This window comes from Poecilia reticulata, linkage group LG18 (genome assembly GCF_000633615.1).
Source record: "Poecilia reticulata strain Guanapo linkage group LG18, Guppy_female_1.0+MT, whole genome shotgun sequence".
In the NCBI taxonomy this organism is placed as follows: domain Eukaryota; kingdom Metazoa; phylum Chordata; class Actinopteri; order Cyprinodontiformes; family Poeciliidae; genus Poecilia; species Poecilia reticulata.
The window spans coordinates 2,776,793-2,783,415 of NC_024348.1; the positions used below are offsets into that span (position 1 = coordinate 2,776,793).

The window sequence follows — 6,623 nt, forward strand, 5'->3', positions numbered from 1 at the left end:
AAATGTTAAATTGGCTTTTTGTTAATATTGAATCATTTGATTATTATGGAAATCATAAGATTTTTGCTAAAGAAGCAGAGTTCCCGATCGAGGGCGCCATCATTTTTTGTGCAACTCCGTTTCCTCCTGAACAAAATTGCTTTGCCTCTGTTTTCATCATGGTGGCCCCCGAAATGATTTCCCAGATGGGGGATCATTTCTCACAAAATATTGTGACTGAACACTTTCCATAGAGAAGGGCAGTTTTATTTTGAAATCACCCACTTGATAAATTGACTCTTAGGTTCATATCTAATTGGATTATTGTCCAGCCAAATGAGTGTTGCACAAAAGGAGAAAATTATTTGAATAATACATCATGCTGTCTGAAAACATCTTTACCATACAAAGGAAATCAAACAAGACAAAAAGTAGTCATACATTTCAGAACATCCTGAAAAGCTTTCATTTCTTTGCTTTAGTTAACATGGCTGTTTCAAGGACGTTTTTAATATTTTTCCATCAAACAGCACATTGCCCACATATTTACATGTTCAACACATGAAGGAATCCATTAGACCATGTAAGTACTTTTGCAGTTGCGATAACCTGTAATTACAGCGCTATTAAAAACTGACATTTTTTCGTACTAGTGGAATACAATGGAGATTCACTATTGTTCAGTATGACTGTGGATGTTAAATTCTGCTGTAGCACTAAGACGGTTTCCATTATGTGCATGAAGGTAAATTTGGTGTTTGAAGAGGCTTTTAGAACAATTGTGGTCTAAATTATTTGGATATTTATGGGCAGCTGTGTTCTTTAAATTGGAGGCTGATAGTTTGGATTGTATTTCTGCCTTTTTTCACTGGCTGAAATAAAAATACCTGGCACTTGATTAAAGTCAACTCTTCCACTGCTTGTTGTATTTAACTCATAAAGGCCCAAGATTGTTGATTGTTCCCCAATGTAACGTCTGAACGTAGCCAGATACTGTAACAAGAAACACGGCTTCCAGAAACCAATAATCATTATATTTTTTATAGCGTTTTATGCTGAGGTTTTTCCAGGTGGTGTAGACTTTTTGTACCAGAGTGGTTCTACATGTCAGTAGAACCAAGTGGCTTCAGGAAGTTACAAGGTTCTAGAAGAGCAGTACAGGAATCTACTGATGTTGGAAAATAAAAGTTGTACTTTTTAATACTTAGGTGTTTTCAAAAGCTCTTCAGTACTTTAACTTTAGTAAACTTTTGACCAAATAATTTTTACTTGCAATAGAGTAAAATTTGACCATGAGTATCGATCATTTTGCTCAAGCAGTAGAGTTGAGTACTTTGTCCTGCTCCGAACCGAGCCTCCTCACATCAGCGTTTCATCTCTCCATCATCCCTCCATCCATATCCTCCCTCCTCTGCTGCCCTTCAACTGAGGATTTTCTCTTCCGTTATCTCGCTCCTCTCGGCCTGCTTCTGTTGTGACCTTTCCTGGATCCACCGCAGGCTCTTCCTCTCCCCTTCACATCCGTCATGTCCAAATACGGAGCCAGACTGGATCTGCAAAGTATGCAGCTTTGCATGTTGCTTTCCGTCCCAGCACGTTTATTTGTGGAATCGTTCTTGTATTTTTTTTTTTTTTTTTGGTTTGTTTGTTTTATTTTCCTCTCCTGCCAGTTCATTCAAACGGAATCCTGTCAGATAAAAAAAAAAAAAAAAAAAAGCAACACCAGCTCATCGCCGCCAAACAAACACCTACACTCCCTGTCCAACTCTCTTTCATCCATCCACCCCGGCACCCGCTGACGGCTTGTCACCTCGGTGATGGGGCTGCACAGAGGTGACACCGCGTCTGTCACTCTGACAGCTGGCATTTCAGAGCCATCCACTAACTATGGAACTCACAGCGCAGGAAATAAATACAAAGAGATGGATTGGGAGTGGAAGAAGCTTGCGTAACGCAGAGATCAGCAAAGCAAAATAAAACACGACAGATGGACAGTTTTGCTTTCTGTTTCTGCCGGTATCTCGCCCTTGTCCGGGGAGATAAAGGTGAAGCCTGCCGAAAAGTCCAGAGGAAGATTTTTACAGATGCATGGGCGAAATGTGTTTGATTAAAGGATGAGGGTTTTTCTTCCCCCCCCCTCTGACAAAGATCAGATTAGATTAGCAGAACGCCCAAGTCCTGAAACGTCCTCTGTTGGTCGTAGAGTTGCGATTAGCATCTTGTAGTCCAGCCAATGAAATCCTTGTGAATTACACTGGGAATTTGTCCTGTTCAGCCCATCAGCATAACACTGTATCTGCAAAAAAAAAAAAAAAGGTACAGAACACACATCCTGCATGTTGGTCCAGCACAGGAATAAAAAAAAAAAATGGAGACTGTTATCACTCAGAGAAAACCTGTGTGTGAGAGGCTTACTTTAAGAGGATCTCACAGTGCTGAGGAGCTGTGTGAAAAGTATTGGCTTCTACTACACTGTGTGGCTTCTGCTTAGTGCAATGGATCTGCAGGATTCTGGAGCTCCACTGCAGCATGCATCCTTTTTCAGAACCTGCTCCCCGTTTATCCGCACTTGCTAGCTGTTTCTGTAGCATGTGTGCAACCGGAGTTAGCAGAGGATGTATTCCAGGGCTAAAGCAGAAGCCTTTTGTTTCAGTGTCACGCCGTCGTCCTCCACTGGGTTGGAGTCTGTTCTTGGCCAAAGAGACTGACTTGTTATGTGAAGAAAAATGAGGGAGCTGGTCTCCGGCAGTGACATGAAAAGTGGGTCTGCACTATATGCGTCGCATTGGGGTGCTGCGCAAGAGCGGGCGCCAAAACGATGGCGGAAAAATAATTTTAGCTTTCATTTTCTGTACTTAAAAGCTCTTTGTTTGTGTGTAAATTATGTAATTGATCCCACCCACCCACACACATGCACGTGAACACGCACACAGGCGTTTCAGAGCACTTTCCTTTTAAAACGCATTAGGGCGCAATTGTTTTCATTCGACTCACGTTGTCATCTGATTACAGGGAGCTAAAAATGCAGAGGCACAAAACCAAAACACAGAAGAGAGCAAATAATAAAAAACTTTTCAAAGTGGTTGAAACACAGGAGGTTATGTCAATGTTTGAAGAGGAGGCTTGTAAATATTCAGGTTAGCTTAACATGCTAATAACATGGCGGGCCACTGTCGCTCCACACTGTGTGCTGCATTCACAACATAAAGTGAATAAAGGAACTTGCTTGTGGTTATTTTGTTCATCCATTTTCTTACACCCTTATCCCTCAGTGGGGTCGGGAGGGGTGCTGGTGCCCATCTCCAGCTAGCGTACCGTGCGAGAGGCGGGGTCACCCTGGACAGGTCGCCAGTCTGTCGCAGGGCAACACAGACACACAGGACACACAACCATGCGCACACACACTCACACCTAGGGGCAATTTGGAGAGGCCAATTAACCTGACAGTCATGTTTTTGGACTGTGGGAGGAAACTGGAGTACCCGGAGAAAACCCACGCATCCACAGGGAGAACATGCAAACTCCATGCAGAAAGACTGGGGCCGGGAATCGAACCCAGAACCTTCTTGCTGCAAGGCAACAGCTCTACCAACTGCGCCACTGTGCAGCCCGTTATTTTGTTCAGACAGAAATAATTTAAGTAGACGATGAATGATTAAATAGATTAATTCTAGAACTTAAATGTGAAACACTTGAGCTTAAAAGTATGCAAAGAAATGCAAAAAGACTTCATCTATAAAAGGAAAATGGAATTAATGAATAGCCTCTTTATTCCTGATATGACAGACTAAATAACAATAACCTAAAGTAAACCATTGCTGTTCATTCAGACAGTGTAACTTTAGTAACTTTACAAATGGCACTACTGGAGGTTAGCAACAGGTATGTAATCTCGCAGAGAGTTACACTGAGGGGCTTCAGTACCTCAACCACTGCTGACCATCAGGCAGTGGAATGACAGAGCACTGCATCCCAAACACCCAGAGGGTTAGACTCCGCCCACAGCTGCACAGGAAACTGAGACGGAAAGAGAGAACACTAAGAAACACGCTCCAGCGGCATGACAGCCATAAAGTTTTACTGCTACATAGATTACAGCAAAAGAGTAAAACTTGTGGAAGCTTTGACATGTAATGGTAATGTGGTTCTGTCACCTTTTATTATGACTGGAAACAGATGGAACATATAAAGAGACCAGAAACCCACTCCAAGGCTGAAAAGAGTTTTAAAAATACATTCCGAGCATAGGAATAAAAATTTCATACATAATGCATTCGACAGTGACACAATAATAGATAAAAGAAAGCCTTTGAAAAGAAGAAAATTAAATATCATCCAAAAAAAAAGTCTTTGAAGAATGTATTGAAAAATTGGAAACATGTCTAGAACTATCTATAGTAAAAAAAAAAACACTGAAAAGATGAGGAGGTTAGGGCATTTTAGCTGATCCAAGATATACATAAAACGGTCACAGTTCTCAATGTAAAACATGTAAAATTGATACTGTAAAATATTAACAAGAATCTGAATAACTAACTGTAAAGGAGGGTTTTCACCATTTACCAGTGTGCTTTGTGGCACAGAGAGAGTGAATAGGTAAAAAATAAATAATGAAAAGCAAAGGTGCTGCATAATTAACCTCTAACTTCTAAAGTCTTTGACAGTACTCAACAAAGTATTGAGCTTCCCAGGTACCGTAGTTGGGATTTTCCAGTCAAAGCTGTAGCTAGCAGACATGCTAACATGGAAATGACAACACACAGTATTCACACTTCTCGATCTTTTCCAACTTTTTGTCACATTGAAAATATATTTATATAGACCAACTCCAGTGAAAATATAGACCAACTCCAGTGAAAATATAGACAAACTCCAGTGAAAAGGTGGTAATGTGGCAGAACCGTGGAACGCTGTGAAAGCTAACGTTAGCAAGGTCATTTAGCTTTAAAATGTTGCTTTCAAAAAGAGGAAAGACGAGAGAAACAGTTGTGAAAATTGCAGATTCCAAATCAATTAGACATCAAAAGACACAAATGAGATGCAGAGTACTACCACTGACTCTGCAAAACTGAATAAAACTAAGAAAACAATAGGATAGTTTTTGTTATTGGACATTTAGAAGAGCACTGTTCAACTTTGATTCTGTGCTTTAAAGGCTATAATTCCATTTTTCTTTTTGCATAGGCTATATATATTTTTTCTGGTACTCTGAATTACTCATGAAAGAATATTAAATACATCTATAAACTGTGCTGCTACCAATGTCCTTCCCAGAACCTGGTACGTTATAACCAGCTAGAGAAGAAGTGAAATTCTTGAGCATTCATCCTTTTTGTTACTTTTACAAATCGGTAATAATCGCCAATATTTTTAGATTTTTGCTAATATTATATAATACCCCTGTCATGGTTTACATTAAAAATGTGTGTCAATATTCCACTAATGTTGAAAAAACACAATTTTGCAATGGCAGTGTTTCCATTAAATAAGAAACGCAATTAAAATCACACACAAAAACATTTGTTAAAAATCATGAGTTAATGCATATTAAGATTTTTTTCACTAGGTGGAAACGCATGTAGTAAACAGAAATGTCAGACAATGAAAATTCTGTTCATTTCTCTGCACTCAATACTAGGTTGTGTCTCTTTGCATTAACGTGGTGGCATTGGTTTAGTTCCAATCTAAACGTCGACTAATTTGAAGACGTTTTAACTTTTGTTTCTAAGACACAGTGTGTAAAAGACAAAGAAAATACATAGTAAGCCACCATTTTATATGTAGCAGAACCATATAAGTTGATAAAACCAACACTGAGCATCACATTTTATGAAAATATTTCCTGAGTAGAGGAGAAAAGTGAAGTCCTTGAATTCCCAGTCTAGAAGAAAACAACCAAAAAAAAAAAAAAACGACCATGCTTGGTTCATTTTTTTCTCTCTTCCTGCAGCTCATCTCCATCTGAAGTGCTTGTCTGAGTGAAGTGACCCTGCTTTTTAATAACTGCAACTGTAAATGTGTGATTCAGAATCCCCTGCTCTTATCAGCTCCCTGAGACTAAAATAGGGTCCATCGCTCCGGCTGCCTAATGCTCACCCCGGCACCTTCAGGGATAGAACTAGAAGTTTGTCACTGCTTGTCAGCTCTTCCATCAAATCCCCAGAGGGCTGAGCAGTCACCAAACCACAACTGGATTCCGTTTCCTTCTAAAACCCCATTGTAGGTCTGTGATGATAAGAAAGCATGACAGGTCAGGGAGTTTTTTTTTCTTTATTATTTCATATCAGCTGCACTTTTCTGTTGACAATGGAGGAATAAAGTCTCAGTTCAAAAGAGGCTCCAACCGAATAACTTCTAACATTGTAAAAAAAACAACAAAAAACCCCAACGTGCAGCAGGAATAAACATGTCGAATATCTTTGAGGTTTTGTTTTTTAATCACTGTGTTTCGTTTATACTCTGCCTTTGGGTTCCATTTTTAGAAAACGTATGATTCCCCTTCCAATGTTTTGCTGATGACATTTAAATTTATCTTAGCGTGTCCATAAAAAATGTGCACCAAACTTAGTTTCTCACTAAAAAAAACCAACACAATTTTGCAATTGTAGTGTTCCCATAAAACTAGAAATGCAACTAAAATCACG

General features: G+C 39.5%; 1 protein-coding gene across 1 annotated transcript in view; it reads right to left on the bottom strand.

Moving 5' to 3' along the window:
- Window positions 1-6,623, bottom strand: part of LOC103480211 (uncharacterized) — a 26,183-nt gene that overhangs the window by 834 nt on the left and 18,726 nt on the right. The gene's annotated exons all lie outside the window — the stretch shown is intronic.